The sequence below is a fragment of the Hippoglossus stenolepis genome, chromosome 10, assembly GCF_022539355.2.
Source record: "Hippoglossus stenolepis isolate QCI-W04-F060 chromosome 10, HSTE1.2, whole genome shotgun sequence".
Lineage (NCBI taxonomy): Eukaryota > Metazoa > Chordata > Actinopteri > Pleuronectiformes > Pleuronectidae > Hippoglossus > Hippoglossus stenolepis.
The window spans coordinates 26,775,786-26,787,097 of record NC_061492.1 but is presented as its reverse complement, the minus strand read 5'-3'; the positions used below and the strand labels follow the sequence as shown (position 1 = coordinate 26,787,097).

The window sequence follows — 11,312 nt, the reverse complement described above, 5'->3', positions numbered from 1 at the left end:
TACCACAACAAGTGAGATTTGTGCCAAGAGCTTGGCGTGGACATCAACACTTGGGGCTTATCGCTTCTCGGCCTTTTGGCTAAGATCAAGTGTAGTATCTGTTCTTATCAGTTTAATATCTGATATGTCCTCTATATGAGGACTACATATTAAGCAGATTTTTGGCATGAGGGCAGTAATTTGGAGCTTGCTCCTTTCTCTCACGCATCGACCTAGCATTGCAGTGCCGCTGGGAACGGTGCACTCTGTTCTTACCTTGTAGAAACCAAACACTCAAACAATTGTCGCGTATCAAAGTGAATTCTACACTGGCTCAATGAAACTGAGGTAACGGCCTGGCACACACAAGTGTGTGAAACCGCTCTGATGGCTCACTGCTTAGTGGCGTGACCATGCGGGGTCACAATGAGCTTGAACTGGATTCCAAATTGAGTTAGAAGCGTTTGTCAAGAATGGAAACTTGCTTTCACTCAAGACCTTCTGGGAGACTTGGTGAGAAACCAGAGTCAGCATTTTGGAGCGAATGTAAGTGGTTCAGGGATGTATTGCTTAGGCAGGCTTAAAAGCCAATCACAGTAGTCAGGGCAGGAGGTAATAAAGACGTGTATAATTTTGGTTGGCAGATGGGGCGGGTTGGGAATGTTGCATACTGGGATCCTGACATGCGGAAAGCAAAGAGGGGCCTACCGTGAAGGTGGTGACTGTGACCGAGAGGCTCCTCTGCTGCTCTCCAACAGAGGGCCATGCTGACTCTGGTTTCTCTTCATAACGCACAAGTCTTTCGCCTTTTACTAAAGACTTCCGTGGAGAGGAACAAACATGAGTTGAATATATTTTTGGCAGGCTTTGCTGTATGGCTGAGCCTTATGAGATTGTGAAAAGTCAAAGAGCTGTCTAGGTCAGAAATCAAGCGCCACAAAGGAGAGCTTGGGCGGAGGTGATAAGCAGCAGCCATTGTTATGCACACCTCTGACGGGTACCACAACAAGTGAGATTGTGCCAAGAGCTTGAGCGTGGACATCCAACACTTGGGGCTTATCGCTTCTCGGCCTTTTGGCTAAGATCAAGTGTAGTATCTGTTCTTATCAGTTTAATATCTGATATGTCCTCTATATGGGGACTACATATTAAGCAGATTTTTGGCATGAGGGCAGTAATTTGGAGCTTGCTCCTTTCTCTCCACGCATCGACCTAGCATTGCAGTGCCGCTGGGAGCGGTGCACTCTGTTCTTACCTTGTAGAAAACCAAACACTCAAACAATTATCGCGTATCAAAAGTGAATTCTACACTGGCTCAATGAAACTGAGGTAACGACCTGGCACACACAAGTGTGTGAAACCGCTCTGATAGCTCACTGCTTAGTGACGTGACCATGCAGGGGTCACAATGAGCTTGAACTGGATTCCAAATTGAGTTAGAAGCGTTTGTCAAGAATGGAAACTTGCTTTCCTCAAGACCTTCTGGGAGACTTGGTGAGAAACCAGAGTCAGCATTTTGGAGCGAATGTAAGTGGTTCAGGGATGTATTGCTTAGGCAGGCTTAAAGCCAATCACAGTAGTCAGGGCAGGAGGTAATAAGGCGTGTATAATTTTGGTTGGCAGATGGGGGCGGGTTGGGAATGTTGCATACTGGGATCTGACATGCGGAAAGCAAGAGAGGCCTACCGTGAAGGTGGTGACTGTGACCGAGAGGCTCCTCTGCTGCTCTCAACAGAGGAGCCATGCTGACTCTGGTTTCTCTTCATAACGCACAAGTCTTTCGCCTTTTACTAAAGACTTCCGTGGAGAGGAACAAACATGAGTTGAATATATTTTTGGCAGGCTTTGCTGTATGGCTGAGCCTTATGAAATTGTGAAAAGTCAAAGAGCTGTCTAGGTCAGAAATCAAGCGCCACAAAGGAGAGCTTGGGCGGAGGTGATAAGCAGCAGCCATTGTTATGCACACCTACAGACGGGGTACCACAACAAGTGAGATTTGTGCCAAGAGCTTGGCGTGGACATCCAACACTTGGGGCTTATCGCTTCTCGGCCTTTTGGCTAAGATCAAGTGTAGTATCTGTTCTTATCAGTTTAATATCTGATATGTCCTCTATATGAGGACTACATATTAAGCAGATTTTTGGCATGAGGGCAGTAATTTGGAGCTTGCTCCTTTCTCTCACGCATCGACCTAGCATTGCAGTGCCGCTGGGAGCGGTGCACTCTGTTCTTACCTTGTAGAAAACCAAACACTCAAACAATTGTCGCGTATCAAATGAATTCTACACTGGCTCAATGAAACTGAGGTAACGGCCTGGCACACACAAGTGTGGAAACCGCTCTGATGGCTCACTGCTTAGTGGCGTGACCATGCAGGGTCACAATGAGCTTGAACTGGATTCAAATTGAGTTAGAAGCGTTTGTCAGAATGGAAACTTGCTTTCACTCAAGACCTTCTGGGAGACTTGGTGAGAAACCAGAGTCAGCATTTTGGAGCGAATGTAAGTGGTTCAGGGATGTATTGCTTAGGCAGGCTTAAAAGCCAATCACAGTAGTCAGGGCAGGAGGTAATAAAGGCGTGTATAATTTTGGTTGGCAGATGGGGCAGGGGTTGGGAATGTTGCATACTGGGATCTGACATGCGGAAAGCAAAGAGGCCTACCGTGAAGGTGGTGACTGTGACCGAGAGGCTCCTCTGCTGCTCCAACAGAGGAGCCATGCTGACTCTGGTTTCTCTTCATACGCACAAGTCTTTCGCCTTTTACTAAAGACTTCCGTGGAAAGGAACAAACATGAGTTGAATATATTTTTGGCAGGCTTTGCTGTATGGCTGAGCCTTATGAAATTGTGAAAAGTCAAAGAGCTGTCTAGGTCAGAAATCAAGCGCCACAAAGGAGAGCTTGGGCGGAGGTGATAAGCAGCAGCCATTGTTATGCACACCTACGAGCGGGTACCACAACAAGTGAGATTTGTGCCAAGAGCTTGCGTGGACATCAACACTTGGGGCTTATCGCTTCTCGGCCTTTTGGCTAAGATCAAGTGTAGTATCTGTTCTTATCAGTTTAATATCTGATATGTCCTCTATATGAGGACTACATATTAAGCAGATTTTTGGCATGAGGGCAGTAATTTGGAGCTTGCTCCTTTCTCTCCACGCATCGACCTAGCATTGCAGTGCCGCTGGGAACGGTGCACTCTGTTCTTACCTTGTAGAAAACCAAACACTCAAACAATTGTCGCGTATCAAAAGTGAATTCTACACTGGCTCAATGAAACTGAGGTAACGGCCTGGCACACACAAGTGTGTGAAACCGCTCTGATGGCTCACTGCTTAGTGGCGTGACCATGCAGGGGTCACAATGAGCTTGAACTGGATTCCAAATTGAGTTAGAAGCGTTTGTCAGAATGAAACTTGCTTTCACTCAAGACCTTCTGGGAGACTTGGTGAGAAACAGAGTCAGCATTTGGAGCGAATGTAAGTGGTTCAGGGATGTATTGCTTAGGCAGGCTTAAAGCCAATCACAGTAGTCAGGGCAGGAGGTAATAAAGAGCGTGTATAATTTTGGTTGGCAGATGGGCGGGTTGGGAATGTTGCATACTGGGATCTGACATGCGGAAAGCAAAGAGAGGCCTACCGTGAAGGTGGTGACTGTGACCAGAGGCTCCTCTGCTGCTCTCCAATAGAGGGCCATGCTGACTCTGGTTTCTCTTCATAACGCACACGTCTTTCGCCTTTTACTAAAGACTTCCGTGGAGAGGAACAAACATGAGTTGAATATATTTTTGGCAGGCTTTGCTGTATGGCTGAGCCTTATGAAGTGTGAAAGTCAAAGAGCTGTCTAGGTCAGAAATCAAGCGCCACAAAGGAGAGCTTGGGCGGAGGTGATAAGCAGCAGCCATTGTTATGCACACCTACTGACGGGTACCACAACAAGTGAGATTTGTGCCAAGAGCTTGGCGTGGACATCCAACACTTGGGGCTTATCGCTTCTCGGCCTTTTGGCTAAGATCAAGTGTAGTATCTGTTCTTATCAGTTTAATATCTGATATGTCCTCTATATGAGGACTACATATTAAGCAGATTTTGGCATGAGGGCAGTAATTTGGAGCTTGCTCCTTTCTCTCCACGCATCGACCTAGCATTGCAGTGCCGCTGGGAGCGGTGCACTCTGTTCTTACCTTGTAGAAAACCAAACACTCAAACAATTGTCGCGTATCAAAAGTGAATTCTACACTGGCTCAATGAAAGTGAGGTATGACCTGGCACACACAAGTGTGAAACCGCTCTGATGGCTCACTGCTTAGTGGCGTGACCATGCACGAGGTCACAATGAGCTTGAACTGGATTCCAAATTGAGTTAGAAGCGTTTGTCAAGAATGGAAACTTGCTTTCACTCAAGACCTTCTGGGAGACTTGGTGAGAAACCAAGTCAGCATTTTGGAGCGAATGTAAGTGGTTCAGGGATGTATTGCAGGCAGGCTTAAGCCAATCACAGTAGTCAGGGCAGGAGGTAATAAAGACGTGTATAATTTTGGTTGGCAGATGGGCGGGTTGGGAATGTTGCATACTGGGATCTGACATGCGGAAAGCAAAGAGGCCTACCGTGAAGGTGGTGACTGTGACCGAGAGGCTCCTCTGCTGCTCTCCAACAGAGGAGCCATGCTGACTCTGGTTTCTCTTCTGCCACAAGTCTTTCGCCTTTTACTAAAGACTTCCGTGGAGAGGAACAAACATGAGTTGAATATATTTTTGGCAGGCTTTGCTGTATGGCTGAGCCTTATGAAGTGTGAAAAGTCAAAGAGCTGTCTAGGTCAGAAATCAAAGCCACAAAGGAGAGCTTGGGCGGAGGTGATAAGCAGCAGCCATTGTTATACACACCTACGAACGGGGTACCACAACAAGTGAGATTTGTGCCAAGAGCTTGGCGTGGACATCCAACACTTGGGGCTTATCGCTTCTCGGCCTTTGGCTAAGATCAAGTGTAGTATCTGTTCTTATCAGTTTAATATCTGATATGTCCTCTATATGAGGACTACATATTAAGCAGATTTTTGGCATGAGGGCAGTAATTTGGAGCTTGCTCCTTTCTCTCCACGCATCGACCTAGCATTGCAGTGCCGCTGGGAGCGGTGCCTCTGTTCTTACCTTGTAGAAAACCAAACACTCAAACAATTGTCGCGTATCAAAAGTGAATTCTACACTGGCTCAATGAAACTGAGGTAGACCTGGCACACACAAGTGTGTGAAACCGCTCTGATGGCTCACTGCTTAGTGGCGTGACCATGCAGGGGTCACAATGAGCTTGAACTGGATTCCAAATTGAGTTAGAAGCGTTTGTCAAGAATGGAAACTTGCTTTCACTCAAGACCTTCTGGGAGACTTGGTGAGAAACCAAGTCAGCATTTTGGAGCGAATGTAAGTGGTTCAGGGATGTATTGCTTAGGCAGGCTTAAAAGCCAATCACAGTAGTCAGGGCAGGAGGTAATAAAGACGTGTATAATTTTGGTTGGCAGATGGGGCGGGTTGGGAATGTTGCATACTGGGATCTGACATGCGGAAAGCAAGGAGAGGCCTACCGTGAAGGTGGTGACTGTGACCGAGAGGCTCCTCTGCTGCTCTCCAACAGAGGGCCATGCTGACTCTGGTTTCTCTTCATAACGCACAAGTCTTTCGCCTTTTACTAAAGACTTCCGTGGAGAGGAACAAACATGAGTTGAATATATTTTTGGCAGGCTTTGCTGTATGGCTGAGCCTTATGAAATTGTGAAAAGTCAAAGAGCTGTCTGAGTCAGAAATCAAGCGCCACAAAGGAGAGCTTGGGCGGAGGTGATAAGCAGCAGCCATTGTTATGCACACCCTACGACGGGGTACCACAACAAGTGAGATTTGTGCCAAGAGCTTAGCGTGGACATCCAACACTTAGGGCTTATCGCTTCTCGGCCTTTTGGCTAAGATCAAGTGTAGTATCTGTTCTTATCAGTTTAATATCTGATATGTCCTCTATATGAGGACTACATATTAAGCAGATTTTGGCATGAGGGCAGTAATTTGGAGCTTGCTCCTTTCTCTCCACGCATCGACCTAGCATTGCAGTGCCGCTGGGAGCGGTGCACTCTGTTCTTACCTTGTAGAAAACCAAACACTCAAACAATTGTCGCGTATCAAAAGTGAATTCTACACTGGCTCAATGAAACTGAGGTAACGGCCTGGCACACACAAGTGTGAAACCGCTCTGATGGCTCACTGCTTAGTGGCGTGACCATGCGGGGTCACAATGAGCTTGAACTGGATTCCAAATTGAGTTAGAAGCGTTTGTCAAGAATGGAAACTTGTTTCACTCAAGACCTTCTGGGAGACTTGGTGAGAAACCAAGTCAGCATTTTGGAGCGAATGTAAGTGGTTCAGGGATGTATTGCTTAGGCAGGCTTAAAGCCAATCACAGTAGTCAGGGCAGGAGGTAATAAAGAGCGTGTATAATTTTGGTTGGCAGATGGGGCGGGTTGGGAATGTTGCATACTGGGATCTGACATGCGGAAAGCAAAGAGCCTACCGTGAAGGTGGTGACTGTGACCGAGAGGCTCCTCTGCTGCTCTCCAACAGAGGGCCATGCTGACTCTGGTTTCTCTTCATAACGCACAAGTCTTTCGCCTTTTACTAAAGACTTCCGTGGAGAGGAACAAACATGAGTTGAATATATTTTGGCAGGCTTTGCTGTATGGCTGAGCCTTATGAAATTGTGAAAAGTCAAAGAGCTGTCTAGGTCAGAAATCAAGCGCCACAAAGGAGAGCTTAGGCGGAGGTGATAAGCAGCAGCCATTGTTATGCACACCTCTGACAGGGTACCACAACAAGTGAGATTTGTGCCAAGAGCTTAGGCGTGGACATCCAACACTTGGGGCTTATCGCTTCTCGGCCTTTTGGCTAAGATCAAGTGTAGTATCTGTTCTTATCAGTTTAATATCTGATATGTCCTCTATATGAGGACTACATATTAAGCAGATTTTTGGCATGAGGGCAGAAATTTGGGCTTGCTCCTTTCTCTCCAGCATCGACCTAGCATTGCAGTGCCGCTGGGAGCGGTGCACTCTGTTCTTACCTTGTAGAAAACCAAACACTCAAACAATTGTCGCGTATCAAAAGTGAATTCTACACTGGCTCAATGAAAGTGAGGTAACGGCCTGGCACACACAAGTGTGTGAAACCGCTCTGATGGCTCACTGCTTAGTGGCGTGACCATGCGCAGGGTCACAATGAGCTTGAACTGGATTCAAATTGAGTTAGAGCGTTTGTCAAGAATGGAAACTTGCTTTCACTCAAGACCTTCTGGGAGACTTGGTGAGAAACCAGAGTCAGCATTTTGGAGCGAATGTAAGTGGTTCAGGGATGTATTGCTTAGGCAGGCTTAAAAGCCAATCACAGTAGTCAGGGCAGGAGGTAATAAAGGCGTGTATAATTTTGGTTGGCAGATGGAGGCGGGTTGGGAATGTTGCATACTGGGATCTGACATGCGGAAAGCAAAGAGAGGCCTACCGTGAAGGTGGTGACTGTGACCGAGAGGCTCCTCTGCTGCTCTCCAACAGAGGCCATGCTGACTCTGGTTTCTCTTCATAACGCACAAGTCTTTCGCCTTTTACTAAAGACTTCCGTGGAGAGGAACAAACATGAGTTGAATATATTTTTGGCAGGCTTTGCTGTATGGCTGAGCCTTATGAAATTGTGAAAAGTCAAAGAGCTGTCTAGGTCAGAAATCAAGCGCCACAAAGGAGAGCTTGGGGCGGAGGTGATAAGCAGCAGCCATTGTTATGCACACCTATGACGGGGTACCACAACAAGTGAGATTTGTGCCAAGAGCTTGGCGTGGACATCCAACACTTGGGGCTTATCGCTTCTCGGCCTTTTGGCTAAGATCAAGTGTAGTATCTGTTCTTATCAGTTTAATATCTGATATGTCCTCTATATGAGGACTACATATTAAGCAGATTTTTGGCATGAGGGCAGAAATTTGGAGCTTGCTCCTTTCTCTCCACATCGACCTAGCATTGCAGTGCCGCTGGGAACGGTGCACTCTGTTCTTACCTTGTAGAAAACCAAACACTCAAACAATTGTCGCGTATCAAAGTGAATTCTACACTGGCTCAATGAAAGTGAGGTACGGCCTGGCACACACAAGTGTGTGAAACCGCTCTGATGGCTCACTGCTTAGTGACGTGACCATGCAGGGGTCACAATGAGCTGAACTGGATTCCAAATTGAGTTAGAAGCGTTTGTCAAGAATGGAAACTTGCTTTCCTCAAGACCTTCTGGGAGACTTGGTGAGAAACCAGAGTCAGCATTTTGGAGCGAATGTAAGTGGTTCAGGGATGTATTGTAGGCAGGCTTAAAGCCAATCACAGTAGTCAGGGCAGGAGGTAATAAAGCGTGTATAATTTTGGTTGGCAGATGGGGCGGGTTGGAGAATGTTGCATACTGGGATCTGACATGCGGAAAGCAAAGAGAGGCCTACCGTGAAGGTGGTGACTGTGACCGAGAGGCTCCTCTGCTGCTCTCCAACAGAGGCCATGCTGACTCTGGTTTCTCTTCATACGCACAAGTCTTTCGCCTTTTACTAAAGACTTCCGTGGAGAGGAACAAACATGAGTTGAATATATTTTGGCAGGCTTTGCTGTATGGCTGAGCCTTATGAAGTTGTGAAAAGTCAAAGAGCTGTCTAGGTCAGAAATCCAAGCGCCACAAAGGAGAGGCTTGGGCGGAGGTGATAAGCAGCAGCCATTGTTATGCACACCTACGAGCAGGGTACCACAACAAGTGAGATTTGTGCCAAGAGCTTGGCGTGGACATCCAACACTTGGGGCTTATCGCTTCTCGGCCTTTTGGCTAAGATCAAGTGTAGTATCTGTTCTTATCAGTTTAATATCTGATATGTCCTCTATATGAGGACTACATATTAAGCAGATTTTTGGCATGAGGGCAGAAATTTGGAGCTTGCTCCTTTCTCTCCACGCATCGACCTAGCATTGCAGTGCCGCTGGGAGTGGCACTCTGTTCTTACCTTGTAGAAAACCAAACACTCAAACAATTGTCGCGTATCAAAGTGAATTCTACACTGGCTCAATGAAAGTGAGAGTATGACCTGGCACACACAAGTGTGTGAAACCGCTCTGATGGCTCACTGCTTAGTGGCGTGACCATGCAGGGTCACAATGAGCTTGAACTGGATTCAAATTGAGTTAGAGCGTTTGTCAAGAATGGAAACTTGCTTTCACTCAAGACCTTCTGGGAGACTTGGTGAGAAACCAGAGTCAGCATTTTGGAGAAGCGAATGTAAGTGGTTCAGGGATGTATTGCTAGGCAGGCTTAAAAGCCAATCACAGTAGTCAGGGCAGGAGGTAATAAAGGCGTGTATAATTTTGGTTGGCAGATGGGGCGGGTTGGGAATGTTGCATACTGGGATCTGACATGCGGAAAGCAAAGAGAGGCCTACCGTGAAGGTGGTGACTGTGACCGAGAGGCTCCTCTGCTGCTCTCAACGAAGGCCATGCTGACTCTGGTTTCTCTTCATAACGCACAAGTCTTTCGCCTTTTACTAAAGACTTCCGTGGAAGGAACAAACATGAGTTGAATATATTTTGGGCGGCTTTGCTGTATGGCTGAGCCTTATGAAGTGTGAAAAGTCAAAGAGCTGTCTAGGTCAGAAATCAAGCGCCACAAAGGAGAGCTTGGGCGGAGTGATAAGCAGCAGCCATTGTTATGCACACCTACAGACAGGGTACCACAACAAGTGAGATTTGTGCCAAGAGCTTGGCGTGGACATCCAACACTTGGGGCTTATCGCTTCTCGGCCTTTTGGCTAAGATCAAGTGTAGTATCTGTTCTTATCAGTTTAATATCTGATATGTCCTCTATATGAGGACTACATATTAAGCAGATTTTTGGCATGAGGGCAGAAATTTGGAGCTTGCTCCTTTCTCTCCACGCATCGACCTAGCATTGCAGTGCCGCTGGGAGCGGTGCACTCTGTTCTTACCTTGTAGAAAACCAAACACTCAAACAATTGTCGCGTATCAAAAGTGAATTCTACACTGGCTCAATGAAACTGAGGTAACGGCCTGGCACACACAAGTGTGTGAAACCGCTCTGATGGCTCACTGCTTAGTGACGTGACCATGCGGGGTCACAATGAGCTTGAACTGGATTCCAAATTGAGTTAGAAGCGTTTGTCAAGAATGGAAACTTGCTCCTCAAGACCTTCTGGGAGACTTGGTGAAAACCAGAGTCAGCATTTTGGAGCGAATGTAAGTGGTTCAGGGATGTATTGCTTAGGCAGGCTTAAAGCCAATCACAGTAGTCAGGGCAGGAGGTAATAAAGGCGTGTATAATTTTGGTTGGCAGATGGGGGCGGGTTAGAATGTTGCATACTGGGATCTGACATGCGGAAAGCAAAGAGGGCCTACCGTGAAGGTGGTGACTGTGACCGAGAGGCTCTCTGCTGCTCTCCAACAGAGGGCCATGCTGACTCTGGTTTCTCTTCATAACGCACAAGTCTTCGCCTTTTACTAAAGACTTCCGTGGAGAGGAACAAACATGAGTTGAATATATTTTTGGAGGCTTTGCTGTATGGCTGAGCCTTATGAAGTGTGAAAAGTCAAAGAGCTGTCTAGGTCAGAAATCAAGCGCCACAAAGGAGAGCTTAGGGTGGAGGTGATAAGCAGCAGCCATTGTTATGCACACCTACGAGCAGGGTACCACAACAACAGAGTGTGATTTTTGTGCCAAGAGCTTGGCGTGGACATCCAACACTTGGGGCTTATCGCTTCTCGGCCTTTTGGCTAAGATCAAGTGTAGTATCTGTTCTTATCAGTTTAATATCTGATATGTCCTCTATATGAGGACTACATATTAAGCAGATTTTTGGCATGAGGGCAGAAATTTGGAGCTTGCTCCTTTCTCTCCACGCATCGACCTAGCATTGCAGTGCCGCTGGGAACGGTGCACTCTGTTCTTACCTTGTAGAAAACCAAACACTCAAACAATTGTCGCGTATCAAAAGTGAATTCTACACTGGCTCAATGAAACTGAGGTACGGCCTGGCACACACAAGTGTGTGAAACCGCTCTGATGGCTCACTGCTTAGTGGCGTGACCATGCATGAGTTCACAATGAGCTTGAACTGGATTCCAAATTGAGTTAGAAGCGTTTGTCAAGAATGAAACTTGCTTTCACTCAAGACCTTCTGGGAGACTTGGTGAGAAACCAGAGTCAGCATTTGGAGCAGATAGTAAGTGGTTCAGGGATGTATTGTAGGCAGGCTTAAAAGCCAATCACAGTAGTCAGG

At 46.8% G+C, this 11,312-nt stretch overlaps 23 non-coding genes across 23 annotated transcripts; all 23 read left to right on the top strand.

Moving 5' to 3' along the window:
• The first annotated feature begins 59 nt into the window (after positions 1 to 59).
• LOC124853908 lies at positions 60 to 249 on the top strand. The gene has a single exon (XR_007034232.1). It is a non-coding gene; the product is annotated as a U2 spliceosomal RNA (small nuclear RNA).
• A 498-nt stretch (positions 250 to 747) lies between these two features.
• On the top strand, positions 748 to 860 carry LOC124853208. Its single transcript, XR_007033551.1, has one exon. It is a non-coding gene; the product is annotated as a U5 spliceosomal RNA (small nuclear RNA).
• Positions 861 to 1,037: 177 nt separating this feature from the next.
• Positions 1,038 to 1,228, top strand: LOC124853385. The gene has a single exon (XR_007033728.1). It is a non-coding gene; the product is annotated as a U2 spliceosomal RNA (small nuclear RNA).
• A 497-nt stretch (positions 1,229 to 1,725) lies between these two features.
• On the top strand, positions 1,726 to 1,838 carry LOC124853207. The gene has a single exon (XR_007033550.1). It is a non-coding gene; the product is annotated as a U5 spliceosomal RNA (small nuclear RNA).
• A 179-nt stretch (positions 1,839 to 2,017) lies between these two features.
• LOC124853962 lies at positions 2,018 to 2,207 on the top strand. The gene has a single exon (XR_007034272.1). It is a non-coding gene; the product is annotated as a U2 spliceosomal RNA (small nuclear RNA).
• A 493-nt stretch (positions 2,208 to 2,700) lies between these two features.
• LOC124853362 lies at positions 2,701 to 2,812 on the top strand. The gene has a single exon (XR_007033705.1). It is a non-coding gene; the product is annotated as a U5 spliceosomal RNA (small nuclear RNA).
• Positions 2,813 to 2,988: 176 nt separating this feature from the next.
• On the top strand, positions 2,989 to 3,179 carry LOC124853155. Its single transcript, XR_007033498.1, has one exon. It is a non-coding gene; the product is annotated as a U2 spliceosomal RNA (small nuclear RNA).
• Positions 3,180 to 3,673: 494 nt separating this feature from the next.
• LOC124853334 lies at positions 3,674 to 3,786 on the top strand. Its single transcript, XR_007033677.1, has one exon. It is a non-coding gene; the product is annotated as a U5 spliceosomal RNA (small nuclear RNA).
• Positions 3,787 to 3,962: 176 nt separating this feature from the next.
• Positions 3,963 to 4,152, top strand: LOC124854121. The gene has a single exon (XR_007034370.1). It is a non-coding gene; the product is annotated as a U2 spliceosomal RNA (small nuclear RNA).
• Positions 4,153 to 4,643: 491 nt separating this feature from the next.
• On the top strand, positions 4,644 to 4,753 carry LOC124853640. Its single transcript, XR_007033980.1, has one exon. It is a non-coding gene; the product is annotated as a U5 spliceosomal RNA (small nuclear RNA).
• A 177-nt stretch (positions 4,754 to 4,930) lies between these two features.
• LOC124854139 lies at positions 4,931 to 5,120 on the top strand. The gene has a single exon (XR_007034388.1). It is a non-coding gene; the product is annotated as a U2 spliceosomal RNA (small nuclear RNA).
• A 496-nt stretch (positions 5,121 to 5,616) lies between these two features.
• On the top strand, positions 5,617 to 5,729 carry LOC124853206. The gene has a single exon (XR_007033549.1). It is a non-coding gene; the product is annotated as a U5 spliceosomal RNA (small nuclear RNA).
• A 179-nt stretch (positions 5,730 to 5,908) lies between these two features.
• LOC124854120 lies at positions 5,909 to 6,098 on the top strand. Its single transcript, XR_007034369.1, has one exon. It is a non-coding gene; the product is annotated as a U2 spliceosomal RNA (small nuclear RNA).
• Positions 6,099 to 6,590: 492 nt separating this feature from the next.
• Positions 6,591 to 6,702, top strand: LOC124853296. Its single transcript, XR_007033639.1, has one exon. It is a non-coding gene; the product is annotated as a U5 spliceosomal RNA (small nuclear RNA).
• Positions 6,703 to 6,881: 179 nt separating this feature from the next.
• LOC124854227 lies at positions 6,882 to 7,070 on the top strand. The gene has a single exon (XR_007034472.1). It is a non-coding gene; the product is annotated as a U2 spliceosomal RNA (small nuclear RNA).
• Positions 7,071 to 7,569: 499 nt separating this feature from the next.
• LOC124853205 lies at positions 7,570 to 7,682 on the top strand. Its single transcript, XR_007033548.1, has one exon. It is a non-coding gene; the product is annotated as a U5 spliceosomal RNA (small nuclear RNA).
• A 179-nt stretch (positions 7,683 to 7,861) lies between these two features.
• LOC124854165 lies at positions 7,862 to 8,050 on the top strand. Its single transcript, XR_007034413.1, has one exon. It is a non-coding gene; the product is annotated as a U2 spliceosomal RNA (small nuclear RNA).
• Positions 8,051 to 8,542: 492 nt separating this feature from the next.
• Positions 8,543 to 8,653, top strand: LOC124853373. Its single transcript, XR_007033716.1, has one exon. It is a non-coding gene; the product is annotated as a U5 spliceosomal RNA (small nuclear RNA).
• A 181-nt stretch (positions 8,654 to 8,834) lies between these two features.
• Positions 8,835 to 9,025, top strand: LOC124854164. Its single transcript, XR_007034412.1, has one exon. It is a non-coding gene; the product is annotated as a U2 spliceosomal RNA (small nuclear RNA).
• Positions 9,026 to 9,519: 494 nt separating this feature from the next.
• LOC124853544 lies at positions 9,520 to 9,633 on the top strand. The gene has a single exon (XR_007033886.1). It is a non-coding gene; the product is annotated as a U5 spliceosomal RNA (small nuclear RNA).
• A 174-nt stretch (positions 9,634 to 9,807) lies between these two features.
• Positions 9,808 to 9,998, top strand: LOC124852690. The gene has a single exon (XR_007033113.1). It is a non-coding gene; the product is annotated as a U2 spliceosomal RNA (small nuclear RNA).
• A 492-nt stretch (positions 9,999 to 10,490) lies between these two features.
• Positions 10,491 to 10,604, top strand: LOC124853464. Its single transcript, XR_007033807.1, has one exon. It is a non-coding gene; the product is annotated as a U5 spliceosomal RNA (small nuclear RNA).
• A 182-nt stretch (positions 10,605 to 10,786) lies between these two features.
• Positions 10,787 to 10,977, top strand: LOC124854321. Its single transcript, XR_007034565.1, has one exon. It is a non-coding gene; the product is annotated as a U2 spliceosomal RNA (small nuclear RNA).
• The last annotated feature ends 335 nt before the right edge of the window (positions 10,978 to 11,312 follow it).